At 40.6% G+C, this 18,579-nt stretch overlaps 1 pseudogene; it reads left to right on the forward strand.

The window, feature by feature from the left end:
* The first annotated feature begins 1,312 nt into the window (after window positions 1-1,312).
* The window catches only part of LOC136139009 (large ribosomal subunit protein eL19-like), a 37,767-nt pseudogene continuing 20,500 nt past the window's right edge, over window positions 1,313-18,579 (forward strand).

The raw sequence follows: 18,579 nt of genomic DNA on the forward strand, positions 1-18,579 counted from the left end.
TAGAGACCGAAAGTAGAATGGTGGTTGCCAGGGGCTGGAAGCAATGGAGGGATGGGGAGTTATTGTTCAAAGAGTTCACAGTTTCGGTTTGGAAAGATGAAAAAGTTCTGGAGACAGACTGTGGTGACGGTTGCACAACAATGTACATGTAATTAATGCCACTGAAGTGTACACTTAAAAATGTTTACAATCGTAAATTTTATGTTATGTATATTTCATCACAATAAAAGAAAAACATTTTAAAGATTAAAAAAAAAAAAAAGAACGTAGTATTTGAAAGTGATTGGAACATAGAGTGAGAGAAGGCTGGAGGAGTAGGAAGAGGCCAGGCAATGAAACCCTTGTTAAGGTGTTGGTACTTTATTTTAGGGGCACAGGGAAGTCATGACACATTTTAATGATCACATTTGCACTTTAGAATAATCCAACAAGTGGTGGGGTGGGAACTGGAGATGGAGAAATCATTTAAGCAAGAGATGATCTTGATCTGTGAATGACAGTAGGGATGGAGAAAAGGGGTCAGATGGGTTGATATTCAGGTAGAGAATTATCAGGAATTGCTGGTAGAGGGGAAAACCCAACAAAACTTCTCTTTCCCCACTTCTCCTTCCAGCTGACCTCCCAAATGCTGTCCCATTTCCAGTTCCTTTCTTTCACTTCATTCGACGATGCTGGACCAATGCTCAGCTGGATCATTTGGTTCTCTGGGGCACTACGCTTAGGAGGCAGCTTTGCTCTCCTACGGGGACCTGGAGGGCTGTGGGCACCAGCAGTTTGCAAACAGCCCTCCCAGCAGCGCGAAGACACAGGCTGAGTCTCAAATGTCACCCAGGTTTCACATACCAGTAGGTCCTAACGGAAGATTAACTGACTTGCCCAATACCCCACAGCTGATTTGTTACAAAGCGCAAATTTCAACTCCAGCTTTAGGGATTTTTTTTTTTTTTTTTTAGGGATCTTTTAGTAACACTTCATTGCTGCTTCCCGATGTTAAACAAGAGAAAGAAAATGAAAAAAAGGACAGCATTACCCAAACTACAATGCCCTGAGCACAGCAACGGAAACAACCAGATTGACTGTCGGGTCTTCCTCTAGGTGTGCGCGTGCTGCAAGTCCGAGGCCCGCCGCGGCGAAGGTCAAGAAGTGAGTACTGGCTTCCGGTACGAGGCCAGCCCCGGAATCGGTGGGACAGTGCGCTTGTGCTGCAGGTCCTAGGCCAGCCCCGGAAGAGGTGGGGAAGGAACCTAAAAGGAGAGGGTTGGCGCTATCCGTCAGCCTAGGCAGCCCACGTTCGGTTAGCAGAACCCATGCCATGGACGACCCCTTCCTTACACTTACGACGGCTGCCTTACGGTCTGGCCGTAAACACTGCACCTTTAGATTCCCCGAGGGCCAAAGAGAACACGGTACCGGAAGCACCCTCTTCTCTCGCGGCTTTTCCGGGGGCAGAGGAAATTGGCGAAGCCCATTGGCTAGTGGGGATCAGAAGAGGGTGAGTCACTCGGCCTGCGCGTGGGGCACTATGGGTGTTGTAGTTCCGGGCACCAGGGTCCAGTCTTCTAGAGAGAAATCTTGGAGTCCAGTGGGTGCAGGGAAGCTGCTTGCACAGGGGAATCGGTGTGGAGTAGCTGCGTGGGTGGCTTTGTTCTGCTATTTCTTTTGGGTGAGACCTTGCTCTTTCTGTCTGCCTTCAGGGGCCTTCAATTTGTTCCATACTTGGGGCTTCCCCCTTTATAAGCTCCCGTCACATGCAGATCCCTTTTACAATTCCAAGCTGGCTCCGACTGATCTTAAGTTCCTTGTCTCGGCTATCTTCCTCACACCCAGGCCCTGGAATCCTCCTTCATCCTTCTTTCTCCCGTGAGTACCTTTTCTTGTCTCTGTCCTAGACAGAGCCCATCTTAACAGTGCCCTTAGCCCATGAGGCATGCCAACGGCCCCAAGAAAAGGCTGTCACAGCAAATGTTTGTAGGCACAGAAGATCTGAGTTTTCCACTTCAGCAGCCTTGCAGCTCACTTCTTTTTTGTTTCTCTTGATATTGCAATTGCCTCTTTTCTGATTCTACCTCTGTGTAGTCTCTCTTCTTAAGTCTGTTGGGCAACCTTGGTCGTAGGTGGTCCCTCTTTGGTCCTGTCAGTTTGTCTCTGGCCTCACATTTTGGTTATAGAACAGAGGGTGCACACCTGAGCTGACTTATACGACAGAGAGGGGGAAATGAAAGAAACTGGGTAGAAAAAAAAGAATTCGCAGAACTAGGTTTTATAGAAGTCAGAAAAATATATGGTGCAAGTGGGGGAAGAGAGCAATCCTTTTCTTCTTGTACCTCCACAAACAGTTTAGTGCTGGCTGTGAGCAGGGCCCTGGGGGCTCCGTGCTGGGGATGCACTAGCCGGAAACCACCTAGATACTGGGGGTCCAGTCCAGGAGGACACAGACATGCAGGTAAGCAGCAGTGCAGGATGGCATCAATCTCTGTCCTACCTTCCTGTGCGTTCCTCTGCTCATTCTCATCCTTCCCTCAGCTCATTCCAAAGTACTTTGCCTCTTCATAGCTCCCTCTGTTCCATGTTCTTCTTTCCACTCCCAAGCTCCCTCTCCCCTTGTTCTGACCCAAGCCATTTCTTTTGTATCTTTCTGTTTTGTCACTTTGACACCAGAAGGTGTTGCAGGGAAAGCCATGCTCATGGGGGATTTAGTAACACAGACTGCTCCATGCTTAGCCTTCATCCTTGTGTGAGAAATGTCTATTAATCGTCATCTCATTCCAGGGTGATCTCTTAGCATTTATACACACTGCTTGGACTAGAATCACTTGCAGATCTTTTATACCGAATGCTCCAGAATCATGGAATGTCATGCAACCTAAATTGACTTAATTCTGCTGCCTATTGAGCAATGGGAGGAATCTGAGGTTTGAAGAGTTAATCTCATGGAGACAGGAGGGACCCATTGATTTGTGATAAGAAGTAGAACCCTGCATGACTGGGGAAGAAAACCCTTAGCATTTTTTTTAAAGCATGCCTTAATGGATTGGCTGGGCTAGAACAGAAATATTACCTTTCAAAAGATATTTCTGAACCGTAAATTTAGAAATCGTTTTTTATTCCCCTAGTCTATTCTAAATTGTCTTATTGGAGGCAATGCAATAGGGGGTGGTGGTGGATAGATTTCCAAATAATAGATAATCTAATAACCAAGCTTATTTAAAGAATGCTCTCCACAGCTACTGAAGGCTGTGCACCCTAGAGCCCGTGTGCCACAACTACTGAGCCCATGCTCCGCAACTACTGAAGCCCATGTGCTCTAGGGCCCACGTGCTGCAACTACTGAAGCCCGTGTGCTCTAGGGCCTGTGTGCCGCAACTACAGGGCTCTCATGCCACAACTACTGAGCTCGCATGCAGCAACTATGAGCCTGCACGCCTAGAGCCCATGCTGTGCAACAGGAGAAGCCACAGCAACGAGAAGCCTGTGCACTGCAAAGAAGAGTAGCCCCTGCTCGTTGCAACTAAAGAAAGTCTGTCCACAGCAATGAAGACCCAATGCAGCCACAAAAAGAAAAAAAAAAAAAAGAAGAATTCTTTGCAATGCCTTTGGACAGTAGATTTACCTCTAGGATTGTTTATGACTGATACTATTTCATTTGCATTCCTTGAGAATGGGACGCACCATAAAGAAGTGAAATTTCATCTTCTATTATGCTTAAAATAATTCCCCTCTAAGTCCCTCCATCATCTGATCCCCAGTTACCTCTCTAATCTCACTTCCTACCCTCTTCCTTATGGTCACTCTACTCTAGCTACCCTGGCTTTATTGCTGTTTCATAAACATCCCATGCATACTCCCTCTGCCTGGAATACTCTTTTTCAGGTAACTTGTTCAGGGCTTTACTCAAATATTCATTTCATCAGAGAGGCCTTCTCTGATTACCTTATCTATAATAAAATAGAGCCTTTATTACTCTATCCCTGTGTTAAGTAGTATCACTTCTTGAAAATATTATATATTTGTTTACTTGCTTATTGTCTGTTTCCCAGACTAGAAAATAAGCTCCATGAGAGTATGGTCCTAATCTGTTTCCTTTGTCCCTAGAACATGGTGTATAGAAAGCACTCAATTGTAGGATGAAAGGATTTAAAAAAAACATTTACAGAGCACTTATTATGTGTCAGCCACTGTGTGTATAACGAATAGTGTGGGATCTACAGAGACGAATAAGATAATAGTCCTTAACTTTGAACAATCTGCAGTCTAGAAAAACTATAGAACAATCTTAGGATCTTTCCTTAAATTGTAGCTAAGCCAAAGGTCATGTCTCAGGAGCCAAGGTCACCTGTGGTGTATTTGGAATGTAGTATCATTTGTCCCATTTGGCATACTTCTGAACTGGCCTCTGTGCTGCTCTGTTATTTCTGGGACCACTTCCCACCATGTCCTTGTGTAGAAGGATGAGCCCGCCTAGTCAAAGAGCACACAAAAGTTGTTATTGCTTTACTTCTGTCTGGCCTCCTGGCTGCCGATCTCACTCCCCTTCTAGGGCATCCAGTTCACCACCACCAGAGTGACTGTCACCAACCACAGGTCTTACCACATCTCCCATTTTAAGCCCTTCAGTTGGCAACTCCTTACTTGGCATTCCAGGCACCCCCTTCTCCCCTCCCCTAATCTGACTCCTGTTTACCTCAACAGCTTTATCTTCCTCTGTGCTTTTCCTGACTTGATGATTCAGAAATATGAAATTTGCAGTTCCCTGACTATGTTACTATTTTGTTTTTCTCTGTGTTGTTCTCTTTGCCTAGAATGCCCTTTCCCTTAATCCTTGCCTTACTACAGTGGTCTTTCACAACTCAGCTAGAGGAACACATCTTCCAAGAAGCTTTAACAGTTCTCCTCTCCTGCCCAGGATGGATGAGTTTCCTTTCCTATGTCCCTCTCCTTTTCTCAGAACAAAACAACATGGCAGTACTCATTAATCTCTTTCTACTTACTAGATTGTAGGTCCTTTGAAGGTGGTCATGTGAAGGGCTTACTGCATGGTATTTAAGAGTACAGACCTTGGAGTCAGTCAGACCCAGGTTTGAATTCCAGCTCTGCTTGTTGGCCGTATGTCTTTGGGTCAGTCACGTGACTCTTTGAGCCTGTTTCCTCTTCAGTACAATGATCTAATTGTACTCACCTTTGTATCCCCAGTTTCTGGTACCATGCTCAATGAATTCAACTTGGTTGTCTCTTTGTAGATTCCTGTTTTTTTTTTATTTATCTTTTATCCAATAGCGATTTATTTATTTAAATTATTTATTTATTTTATCTTTGACTGTGTTGGGTCTTAGTTGCAGCATGCAGGATCTTTCTTTGCGGCATGCAAGCTTCTTGCTAGTTGTGGCGGTCGATTTTCTTTCTCTAGTTGTGGCGCACAGGCTCCAGGGCACCGGGCTCCATAGTTGTAGCGTGCAGATTCCAGAGCACATGGGCTCTGTAGTTTGCAGCATGCAATGAAATTGAGGAATGAAATTGAGTTATTTGTAGTGAGGTGGATGGACCTAGAGTCTGTCATACAGAGTAAAGTAAGTCCGAAAGAGAAAAATAAATACACATATATATGGAACCTCAACCAGGCTTCCTGGTTGAGGTGTGCGAGTTCAGTAGTTGTGGCACGTGGGCTTAGTTGCCCCATGGCATGTGGGATCTTAGTTCCCTGACCAGGGATCAAACCCATGTCCCCTGTATTGTATGGCGGATTCTTTACCACTGGACCACCAGGGAAATCCCTGTAGATTTCTTTCTTTTTTTAAAAAATATAAATTTATTTTATTTATTTTTATTTTTGGCTGTGTTGGGTCTCCATTGCTGTGCGTGGGCTTTCTCTAGTTGTGGTAAGCGGGGGCTACTCTTCGTTGCAGTGCGTGGGCTTCTCATTGTGGTGGCTTCTCTTGTGGAGCAGGGCTCTAGGTACAGGGGCTTCAGTAGTTGTAGCACGCAGGCTCAGTAGTTGTGGCTCGCGGGCTCTAGAGCGCAGGCTCAGTCGTTGTGATGCACAGGCTTAGTTGCTCTGCGGCATGTGGAATCTTCCCGGACCAGGGCTCAAACCCGTGTCCCCTGCATTGGCAGGTGTATTCTTAACCACTGTGCCACCAGGGAACCACTGTGCCACCAGGGAAACCCCCCTGTAGATTTCTTTACGTTCTCCCTCTCTTGTTCATACAGGTTCAAGATGGCTGACTCTTGGTTATAAGAGCAGTAGGCCTGACCTGAGTGAGTGATGGGTGATTGTGTGTATCTGAGAGAGAGAGAGAGAGAGAGATAGAGAGAGAGAGAGAGAGGGAGAGGGTGGGAGGGAGGGAGAGGGAGAGAGAGAGGGAGAGAGAGAATATTAATGTATCAGTAGGTTATATTGCACTCAATCTTGCTCCATTTGAGAGTTAAAAGTGGATAGTATGTGTCTAATTAGGGTCAGATGGTGGCAGTAGGAATGATGAGTAGGTTTGGTCAAGCAAAATAAGACTGGGAAAGATTAAGCTTTCAAACCATTTACCTGCTTTTATACACTTCCAGTTTAAAACCCACAAAAACAACCAAATTTGAATGTGGTTAATTAAATTGACATCTTAAACTTTAAGGTAGTTTTTATTTTGATTCATGGTATGGAAACTTTAACTTAGTCATTACTTTTGTTTCACAAAACCATGAGAGAAGGAGATTTCAGGTCTAAAAGTTGTCATTTGGTTGATGCTCTGGTAGATCCACTTTAGAGAATGGGTTATCGCATATTAAAGTCTCATTTCAGCCTAGCTTTTAAAAAACTTTTGGTTGTAGAACTTCCAGAATCTTCTTTTTATGTCCTTCAAAGCATGACATATGCAATAAAGCAAGTATTGTGCTTCTCTTAAAAGAATGTGGTTAATAAGAGTTGACAATAAAGGGAGTTGGGTCTCACGGCCCCAACGATTCCTCCAAGATAATGCAAACACATTACATCACTGTTCTACTCCCTTATGATGCTTGAAAACTTACTGTACATATTCCTCTTAAAGATAATTCAGTGCAATTTAAAATGGTGCCTAATTTCCTCAGAAGAAAACTGCTCACTTAAAACAATTAACCACTCTAAAAGGCCCACCTCAGTTGATCTTTCTTCCTACCTGAATAAATTCTTTAAAAAAAAAATAGAAAAAAAAGAGTTGGAACTTAACAGTTGAGAGTGGACCAAACATCATTTTGATTTTCTTCCTTTGTTTTGAATTCTTCAGAAGAAAAATGTTGGATTCTCCTAGTAACTAATATAAGGCCTGTTATTCTTTATTTTTTTCTCAGGTCTAGATGCAGAATATTTCCAGGGTATCTGAGCATACTGAAACATTACAAGAAAGGTCAATAAGTGTTGCACAGCATCCAAACTGGAAAAAGTTCAGCAACAGGAAGGCAGTGAAAGATAAAGAGGGTACCACCAAGAAAAATGTGTCAGTGCTTTCCCCTAAGATGTTCTTGTCTCAAAGAAGCAGTCCCAGGGGAATGGATTTGCATACACATGAGTTTGGGAAGAGCTTCAGTTGGCATGCCATCCTTAGAGAATATACTTGAGGAGAAATCCATATGTGTGTGTGTGTGTGTGTGTGTGTGTGTGTGTGTGTGTGTGTGTGTGTCCAGTGTGGCAAAGCTTCCTTTAGAGCTTTCATTTCATACAGCACTAGAGTTCTTATTAGTGAAAAAGCCTATAAACATACTGAGTTTCACAAAAAGTTCGGCCACATTCCACCCTCATTGAGCACTGGAGAAACCTCTACGTGTAATAACAGGGACTGTTTTCATTTGAGTCTCAGATCTCATTGTGTGTCAGAGAACACCTATTTTGTTTTTTAACATCTTTATTGGAGTATAATTGCTTTACATTGTTGTGTTAGTTGCTGTTGTATAACAAAGTGAATCAGCTATATGTATACATATATCCCCATATCCCCGCCCTCTTGCATCTCCCTCCCACACTCCTATCCCACCCCTCTAGGTAGTCACAAAGCACTGAGCTGCTCTCCCTGTGCTATGCGGCTGCTTCTCACTAGCTAGCTATTTTACATTTGGTAGTGTATATATGTCCGTGCCACTCTCTCACTTCATCCCAGCTTACCCTTCCCACTCCCCGTGTCCTCAAGTCCATTCTCTATGTCTGCGTCTTTATTCCTGTCCTGCCCCTAGGTTCTTCAGAACCATTTTCTTTTTTAGATTCCATATATATGTGTGTATTTATTTTTCTCTTTCTGACTTACTTTACTCTGTATGACAGACTCTAGGTCCATCCACCTCACTACAAATAACTCAATTTCATTTCTTTCTATGGTTGGGTAATATTCCATTGTATATATGTGCCACATCTTTTTATCCATTCATCTGTCGATGGACACTTAGGTTGCTTCCATGTCCTGGCTATTGTAAATAGTGCAGCAATGAACACTGTGGTACATGACTCTTTTTTATTTAAAATTAATTAATTTATTTTTATTTTTGGCTGCGTTGGGTCTTTGCTGCCGTGTGCAGGCTTCTCATTGCAGTGGCTTCTCTTGTTGCGGAGCACAGGCTCTAGGCGGATCAAAAAAGATCTTGCTGTGGTTTATGTCAAAGAGTGTTCTTCCTATGTTTTCCTCTGAGAGTTTTATAGTGTCCAGTCTTACACTTAGGTCTCTAATCCATGTTGAGTTTATTTTTGTGTATGGTGTTAGGAAGTGTTCTAATTTCATTCTTTTACATGTAGCTGTCCAGTTTTCCCAGCATCACTTATTGAAGAGACTGTCTTTTCTCCATTGTATATCCACGCCTCCTTTGTCATAGATTAGTTGACCGTAGGTGCGTGGGTTTATCTCTAGGCTTTCTATCCTGTTCCATTGATCTATATTTGGGTTTTTGTGCCAGTACTATATTGTCTTGATTACTGTAGGCTTGCAGTATAGTCTGAAGTCAGCAAGTCTGATTCCTCCATCTCTGTTTTTTTCCCTCAAGATTGCTTTGGTTATTCGGGGTCTTTTGTGTCTCTGTACAAATCTTAACATTTTTTGTTCTAGTTCTGTAAAAAATGCCATTCTAATTTGATAGGGATTGCATTGAATCTGTAGATTGCTTTGGGTAGTATAGTCATTTTCACAATATTGGTTCTTCCAAGCCAAGAACATGGTATATCTCTCCATCTGTTTGTGTCATCTTTGATTTCTTACATCAGTGTCTTATAGTTTTCTGAGTACAGGTCTTTTACCACCTTAGGTAGGTTTATTCCTAGGTATTTTGTTCTTTTTGTTGCGGTGGTGATTGGGATTGTTTCCTTAATTTCTTTTTCTGATCTTTCATTGTTAGTGTATAGGAATGCAAGAGATTTCTGTGCATTAATTTTGTATCCTACAACTTTACCAAATTCATTGATTAGCTCTAGTAGTTTTCTGGTGGCATCTTTAGGATTCTCTATGTATAGTATCAGATCATCTGCAAACAGTGACAGTTTTACTTCTTCTTTTCCAATTTGTATTCCTTTCTTTCTTTTTCTTCTCTGATTGCTGTGGCTAGGACTTCCAAAACTATGTTGAATAATAGTGGTGAGAGTGGACATCCTTGTCTTGTTCCTGATCTTAGAGGAAATGCTTTCAGTTTTTCACCATTGAGAATGATGTTTGCTGTGGTTTTGTCATATATGGCCTTTATTATGTTTAGGTAGGTTCCATCTATGCCCACTTTCTGGAGAGTTTTTACCATAATGGGTGTTGAATTTTGTCAAAAGCTTTTTCTGCATCTATTGAGATGATCATATGGTTTTTTTCCTTCAATTTGTTAATATGGTGTATCAGATTGATTGATTTGCATATATTGAAGAATCCCTGCATCCCTGGGATAAATCCCACTTGATCATGGTGTATGATCCTTTTAATGTGTTGTTGGATTCTGTTTGCTAGTATTTTGTTGAGGATTTTTGCATCTATATTCATCAGTGATGTTGGCCTGTAATTTTCTTTTTTTGTACTATCTTTATCTGGTTTTGGTATCAGGGTGATGGTGGCCTCATAGAATGAGCTTGGGAGTGTTCCTTCCTATGCAGATTTTTGGAAGAGTTTGAGAAGGATGGGTGTTAGCTCTTCTCTAAATGTTTGATAGAATTCACCTGTGAAGCCATCTGGCCCTGGACTTTTGTTTATTGGAAGATTTTTAATCACAGTTTCAATTTCACTACTTGTGATTGGTCTGTTCATATTTTCTATTTCTTCCTTGTTCAGTCTTGGAAGGTTATACCTTTGTAAGAATTTGTCCATTTCTTCCAGATTGTCCATTTTATTAGCATAGAGTTCCTTGTAGTAGTCTCTTAGGATGCTTTGTATTTCTGTGGTGTACGTTGTAACTTCTCCTTTTTCATTTCTAATTTTATTGATATGAGTCCTCTCCCTCTTTTCCTTGTTGAGTCTGGCTAAAGGTGTATCAATTTTGTTTATCTTCTCAAAGAACCAGCTTTTAGTTTTATTGATCTTTGCTATTGTTTTCTTTGGTTTTATTTCATTTATTTCTTCTCTGATCTTTATGATTTCTTTCCTTCTACTAACTTTGGGTGTTATTTGTTCTTCTTTCTCTATTTCTTTTAGGTGTAAGGTTAGATTATTTATTTGAGATTTTTCTTGTTTCTTGAGGTAGGATTGTATCACTGTAAACTTCCCTCTTAGCACTGATTTTGCTGCATCCCATAGGTTTTGGATCATTGTGATTTTGTTGTCATTTGTTTCTACGTATTTTTTTATTTCCTCTTTGATTTCTTCAGTGATCTCTTGGTTATTTAGTAACGTACTGTTTAGCCTCCATGTGTTTGTGTTTTTTACATTTTTTTCCCTGTAATTGATTTCTAATCTCATAGCGTTGTGGTCGGAAAAGATGCTTGATATGATTTCAATTTTCTTAAAATTACTGAGGCTTTATTTGTGACCCAAGATGTGATCTATCCTGGAGAATGTTCCATGTGCACTTGAGAAGAAAGTGTAATCTGCTCTTTTTGGATGGAATGTCCTATAAATATCTATTAAATCTATCCCATCTATTGTGTCATTTAAAGCTTGTGTTTCCTTATTAATTTTCTGTCTGGATGATCTGTCCACTGGTGTAAGTGAGGTGTTAAATTCCCCCACTATTATTGTGTTACTGTTGATTTCCTCTTTTATAGCTGTTAGCACTTGCCTTATGTATTGAGGTGCTCCTATGTTGGGTGCATATATATTTATAATTGTTATATCTTCTTCTTGAATTGATCCCTTGATCATTATGTAGTGTCCTTCCTTGTCTCTTGTAACATTCTTTATTTTAAAGTCTACTTTACCTGATATGAGTATAGCTACTCCAGCTTTCTTCTGATTTCCATTTGCATGGAATATCTTTTTCCATCCCCTCACTTTTAGTCTGTATGTGTCCCTAGGTCTGAAATGGGTCTCTTGTAGGCAGCATATATATTGGTCTTGTTTTCCTATCCATTCAGCGAGGCTTTGTCTTTTGGTTGGAGCTTTGGTTGGAGCATTCACATTTAAGGTAATTATCGATATGTATATTCATATTACCATTTTTTAATTGTTATGGGTTTGTTTTTGTAGGTCCTTTTCTTCTCTTGTGTTTCCCACTTAGAGAAGTTCCTTTAGTATTTGTTATAGAGCTGGTTTGGTGGTACTGAATTATCTTAGCTTTTGCTTGTCTGTAAAGGTTTTGATTTCTCTGTCGAATCTGAATGAGATCCTTGCCGGGTAGAGTAATCTTGGTTGTAGGTTCTCCCCTTTCATCACTTTAAATGTATCATGCCACTCCCTTCTTGCTTGTAAAGTGTCTGCTGAGAAATCAGCTGTTCACCTTACGGGAGTTCCCTTGTATGTTATTTTTCCCTTGTTGCTTTCAATAATTTTTCTTTGCCTTCAGTTTTTGTCAGTTTAATTACTATGTGCCTCAGCATGTTTCTCCTTGGGTTTATCCTGCCTGGGACTCTCTGTTCTTCCTGGACTTGGGTGGCTATTTCCTTTCCCACGTTAGGGAAATTTTCGACTGTAATCTCTCTAAATATTTTCTTGGGTCCTTTCTCTCTCTCTTCTCCTTCTGGGACCCCTATAATGCAAATTTTGTTGCGTTTAATACTGAGACCTATTAGGCTGTCTTCATTTCTTTTCATTCTTTTTTCTTAATGTGTTCTGTGGCAGTGAATTCCACCATTCTGTCTTCCAGATCACTTATCCGTTTTCCTGCCTCAGTTATTCTGCTATTGATTCCTTCTAGTGTAGTTTTCATTTCAGTTATTGTATTGTTCATCTCTGTTTGTTCTTTAATTCTTCTAAATGTTTGCTCTGTAATTATTCTAGGTCTTTGTTAAACATTTCTTGTATCTTCTGAATTTTTGTCTCTGTTCTTTTTCTGAAGTCATGGATCATCTTTTTTTTTTTTTTTTTTTTTTCATGGATCATCTTTACTATCATTATTCTGTATTTTTTTTGGAAGGTTTCCTATCTCCACTTCATTTAATTGTTTTTCTGGGATTTCCTCTTGTCCCTTCATCTGGCACATAGCCCTCTGCCTTTTCGTCTTGTCTATCTTTCTGTGAATGTGGATTTTGTTCCACAGGCTGCAGAATTGTAGTACTTTGTGCTTCTGCTGTCTGCCCTCTGGTGGCCGAGGCTATCTGAGAGGCTTGTGTAAGCTTCCTGATGGGAGGGACTGGTGGTGGGTGGAGCTGGCTGTTGCTCTGGTGGGCAGAGCTCAGTAAAACTTTAATCCGCTTGTCTGCTGATGGGTCAGGCTGGGTTCCCTCCCTGTTGGTTGTTTGGCCTGAGGCAACCCAGCACTGGAGCCTACCTGGCTCTTTGGTTGGGCTAATGGTGGACTCTGGGAGAGCTCGTGCCAAGGAGTACTTCCCAGAACTTCTGCTGCCAGTGTCCTTGTCCCCACAATGAGCCACAGCCACCCCCCCACCCCCTCCACAGGAGACCCTCCAACACTAGCAGGTAGGTCTGGTTCAGTCTCCTATGGGGTCACTGCTCCTTCCCCCAGGTCCTAATGTGCACACTGCTTTGCCTGTGCCCTCCAAGAGTCGAATCTCTGTTTCCCCGAGTCCTGTCAAAGTCCTGCATTCAAATCCCGCTAGCCTTCAACGTCTGATTCTCTGGGAATTCCTCCTCCTTTTGCCAGAACCCCAGGTTGGGAAGCCTGACATGGGGCTCAGAACCTTCACTCCAGTGGGTGGACTTCTGTGGTATAAGTGTTCTCCAGTCTGTGAGTCACCCACCCAGCAGTTATGGGATTTGATTTTGTTGTGATTGCGCCCCTCCTACCATCTCATTGCAGACTCTCCTTTGTCATTGGGTGTGGGCTAATTTTTTGGGTGAGTTCCAGTGTCTTCCTGTGAATGATTTTTCTGCAGTTAGTTGTGAATCCAGTGCTCTCGCAAGAGGGAGTGAGTGCACATCCTTCTACTCCATCATCTTGAACCTAGCAGAGTTAGATATATCTTAACTTTTGTGAATTGTAACCCCAGAGAATATGTCCCATCTGTGTTCTATTTTTACAGTTGGAGCTCCTAGGCTCATGATAGAAAAATGCAGTCTTAGAGCCTACACTGACTTTTAACATAACTACATCCTTTTCCTCTTTCTCTTCCTTTTACCCAGCAGGAAATAACTGTGGGGAAAAACCAGATCAGTTATAGACAAAATAAAGAAACTCTAATTTTCTTTGCAATTTGGCTACAATTTAAACACAATAAGCAATTTTCTGGCTAGGATATGAAAGGATGTAGAAAATCTTTGTTCCCATGGTAACACCAAAAATTTAGATACTATAAAACTTGTAGTTATGTATGAAACTATTGAAGAGAAGTGATTGTAAGAAAATCCCAGATGGACTGACTTTCAGAGACAGGACCTCTTTATACATGACTATCAAAAATGGCAGTGTCTGGAGGCAACGTTGGAGAAGAAAGCCTGCCAAGATTGAGATAGATGAAAGATTAACAATGGTGGGAACAGGTTCCAGAGACTGGAGTCTAGAAGACTCTCAAATGCAGTAATATTTACTTGGACTAACAATTTTCCCTGGCTTACCACTCCTGTTTTGCTGAGTAAAGGGCAGTGATTGTGGACCTAGTCTAGAGAATACATGAGACTAGATGATATACTCTAGTCTCATGTATTTGCAAGGTGCCTAGTAAAAAGGGCTCTTCTACCATGGGTTCAAAAGATGAAACTGAGTTCCAACTCCCATCGGATCCCAGGATTAAACATTGATAAGATCAAAGAAATTGGACGTAGACAGGAACAGCTGTGGCACTGGGAGGAAGGTTAACCAGAGGTGAAGTCAATATTAAAAATTGTTGCCTTAGGCCAAGATTAACTTGATACATGGTGATATCTAAATAAACACATGTTCACTTTAGTAGCCACATATTGGAATGAGATTGCACATTCTTAGAAATAAATATAAAGCAAAAGAGTTGTATAGTTAAATCTCCACTGCTATCTATAAACAATGTCCAATATATCATAAAGCACTGTGAAATATGTGATGAAAATGGAACACATAAAAAGAAACCAAAGAAACATATCCACAGAAATGCAGATACTGGAATTAGCAGGAAAAAAAGCTTAAAACTAGTAATATAAATATATTTGGCTTGTGTCACTGGCTTGGGCTAGCTCTGTCCCTCAAGTAAAGATCACTGCTTCTCTCAAATTGACTGACTCTGTATGGCTCTTTCTCATTCTAGGTTCCAGTAACAACCCCCTCTCCTTGGTCATTAATGCATTTTGGTAGAAATAATGGCTACCAAAAAAAAAAACCCTCACAAAAGCAAAACCTTTACAGGTAAATATTTTTAAAATTTATTTTATTTAATTTATTTTTGGCTGCGTTGGGTCTTCGTTGTTGTGCACAGGCTTTCTCTAGTTGCGGCGAGTGGGGGCTACTCTTCATTGCGGTGTGCGGGCTTCTCATTGCAGTGGCTTCTCTTGTTGTGGAGCAGGGGCTCTAGGCACGCGGGCTTCAGTAGTTGTGGCATGCAGGCTCAGTAGCTGTGGCTCGTGGGCTCTACAGCTCAGGCTCAGTAGTTGTGGCTCATGAGCTTAGTTGCTCCGCAGCACGTGGGATCTTCCCGAACAAGGGCTTGAACCCATGTCCCCTGCATTGGCAGGCGTATTCTTAACCACTGCACCACAAGGGAAGCCCCCTTTACAGGTAAATTTTAACAACTGACTTCTCAATTAGTTTTTACCACATATAATTTTTTCATATGCAAAAGAATTGATCCCAATGAGTATACTTTTAATAAAAATATAAAGTTGGGAAAAAATAATTTATTTAATTGTGGTTTTAGAATAATGAAATTAAATTGGCTTAATGGAATTTACTTGGTATACTTTCTCATAGATATTTTAATTTGAAGATTTAAGTAGAGCAACTCTCAAAAGCTGGAGGAAATAGGATTTTTAGACTACAAATGCAATGTAGAGATCTCATTTAAGGCTGACTGTAACTATGGGAAAAAATATGGAGGAAGTAACTCAGAGTCAGATAAAATCCTACACTTACAGCAGTCTTATTACAAAGTTCCCCACATTAATGTAGTTTACTTACAAGGTACCAAATTGAGTTTGCCTGCTCTTCTTAAAGTGGTGGGTTAAGATGTGTCCCAACAGATGAACAGCTCTTACTGCAGGTGACTGTCCACATCAGGCACTGGGTTTTTGATTCAGAATGGAGGGAAGCTTAGCTACATAGAATTTTCAGAAGAATTTCATTTTAGACACCTGAGAAGCTGTAACTTGATGCTTGTGAATGTCTATATTTCACCACTAGATGTCACCGGGAGATAAGCAGTTACTGACCAGACTGTAGCTTATTGGAAGTTTTCTTATGAAAAAAAATTGATCGATTTTGTGAATATATTTTTTGTTTGTTTGCTCATAAAAACCTGGTAGTATCAGACACCTCTTATGACCTGCATCACATCTTCTAGCCCTCTATTTTTTCCCCAGCCATTGCTAAGGCAACTGGTTAGAGAGCCTAACTTGATCTGCACTGGGTATCTTGCATTTTTGCGCTAAGGCTTTTCTCATGGTGTGGTTGGAACACCTGTGAGCAGCTGCTTATCACGTTTGGATGCTCAAAACTGTAAGTGTGTGGGAATTAACACTCCTCGGGGCAATCCCTGACGCTTAGGGAACAGGGGTCATGGATATGTGCTCCCCTCATCTGCCTCAGGCTGATAACACTGAGCCACAGTCTGCAGGATTCATCAGAGGGTTCCAGTGGGATCAGATCCTAGTTTTCCATAGTGGTGGCCAATCTGATAACACACCATTTTACTGGCTTTCTATCCTTTCCTGTTTTACTGAGTGTCCCACTCCTAATACCTGGCATCATGCCCCTAAATAAAGTCTTACCTATAAAGCTCCCTTTGTCATTGCAGTGTACTTTGACTTTCTCTCCTTTCCTATTTTAGATCTGCTTTCCTGAAGGGACATAAGCACAATCTACTACCCTGATAAAGAATATTTTCAGCCCCCAGAAATCTCCCTCTTAGTTCCACTTCCCAGATAACATCTTTTAAGGACAACAAATACTCTGATCTCCATGTCCAGGGTTTAGTTTTGATTCTGTTTTTGAACTTCATGTTACTAGAATCATACAGTAAGACTTATTTTGTGTCTGCCTTCTCTCACTCAACATTATTTTTGTGATTTTATTCATGTTGTGACATGCAGCAGTAATTTATTATTTTTCATTGCTGTGTAGTATACCATTGTGTGAATATACCAAAATTTACTCATTCTACTCTGGATAGAAATTCAAATTATTTCCAGATTTTAGGTGTGTTGGGCAATGCAGTTTTGAACATTTTTGTACATGTTTTTTGTGAACATAAACACTCATTTCTCTTGGAATATACATGTAAATGAAATCCTGGGTCACAGGTTATATATAATTTTTACATTCAATAAATAATGACAAACAGGTTTTCATAGTGTTTATACCAATCTACCTTCTATCTTATCCACATCCTAATTCATATTTGATATATTAACCCTTTTAATTTTAACCCTTCTGGCATGGGTGTAGAGCATCCAATTGTTATTTTGGTTCACGTTTCCCTGTTGACTAATTGTACTTAACATATTTTCATATGCCTTTGAGCTATTTATGTACACTCTTTTGTGAAGTACCAGTTTAAGATTTTAGCTATTGTGTGTGTGTGTGTGTGTGTGTGTGTGTGTGTGTGTGTGTGTGTGTTTCTGTGGTGGGGAGGGGATTCAGTCTTTTAATTGTTGAATTGAAGTTCTTTATAATTTCTGTATACAAATCCTTTGTTGGATATGCATTGTGATATTTTCTACAAGTCTTGGTTTACTCTTCACTCTCTTAAAGTTGTATTTTGATGAAAAGGATTTCTTGTTAATGGGATACAATTTATTGACATTTTTCTTTATGACTTTTATTCTACTCTTGTAATTTATTTACCCTTACCCCAAGGTCATGAGATATTCTCCTTAATCTGTGGTTCTCAAACTCGAGTGGACGTCAGAATCATCTGGAAGGCTTTTTAAAGTGTATCTTGTTGGGACCCACCTCCAGAGTTTCTAATTCTTTAGGTCAGGGAAGAGGCCCAAGAATCTGCATTTCTTATGGCTTCCAAATGATGCAGATTCTTCTGGTCTGAGGTTCCCACTTTGCAAACCTCTGTACAATTTTATCTTTGAGAAGCTTAACTACTTTACTTCTTACATTTATATCTATAATATACCTGGATTTGATTTTTGTGTACAGTGTGAAATAGGGGTAAAATTGTATTTTTTCAGTGTTAGTTAATTGCTTACTAACGCTGATATGCAGTACCAGTTGTGTTGTAGTTTCAGCGTCCATAGGTGAGTATATGGGTCTGTTTCTGGACTCATTCTGATCCTTTCTTCTATGAGTCTATCCTTGCACCAATGCAATGTAGTAAAGTAATCTTATTTACTCTAGGTTTATACTAAATCTCGATACTAGAGTGACTCTTCCTACTTTTCTCTTCTTCTTTAAGCGCATCTTGTGAAAGGAGAGGAAAAATATAATGTTGATTTTTGGGCTTAATAAAGAAAAGTTAGACTTATTTCTACATGTTAAAAAACAGAGATGTCTATTTAAGTGTAAACACTGGGGCAACAATTATTAATAAGAAAACAATACAGAATTATAGACTTTTTGGAAGTTAGGGGTTACTTTCATAAGCCAGAGCAACAGTCTCTGAAGTCTAGACATCTATAGGGCACCTCTGTTAAAAAAACAAATTTGAAACTCAGTAAGACTTTGAAAAGTGACGAGGTAAAGTGAAGATTTTGAAAGTGAATATATCCTGTGTTATGGGCTGAATTGTGTCTCCCTGAAATTCATATGTTGGAGCCCTAATGCCCGGCATCTCAGAATGCAGCTGTATTTGGAGAGAGGGCCTTTGGAAAGGTAATTAAGTTAAGATGAGGCTGCTAGGGTGGCCCCTAATCTAATGTGAGTGGTATCCTTATAAGAAGAGGAAATTCATACACACAAAGAGTCAAGAGGATGTACATGCACAGA

Source organism: Phocoena phocoena, chromosome 1 (genome assembly GCF_963924675.1).
Source record: "Phocoena phocoena chromosome 1, mPhoPho1.1, whole genome shotgun sequence".
NCBI classification, from domain to species: domain Eukaryota; kingdom Metazoa; phylum Chordata; class Mammalia; order Artiodactyla; family Phocoenidae; genus Phocoena; species Phocoena phocoena.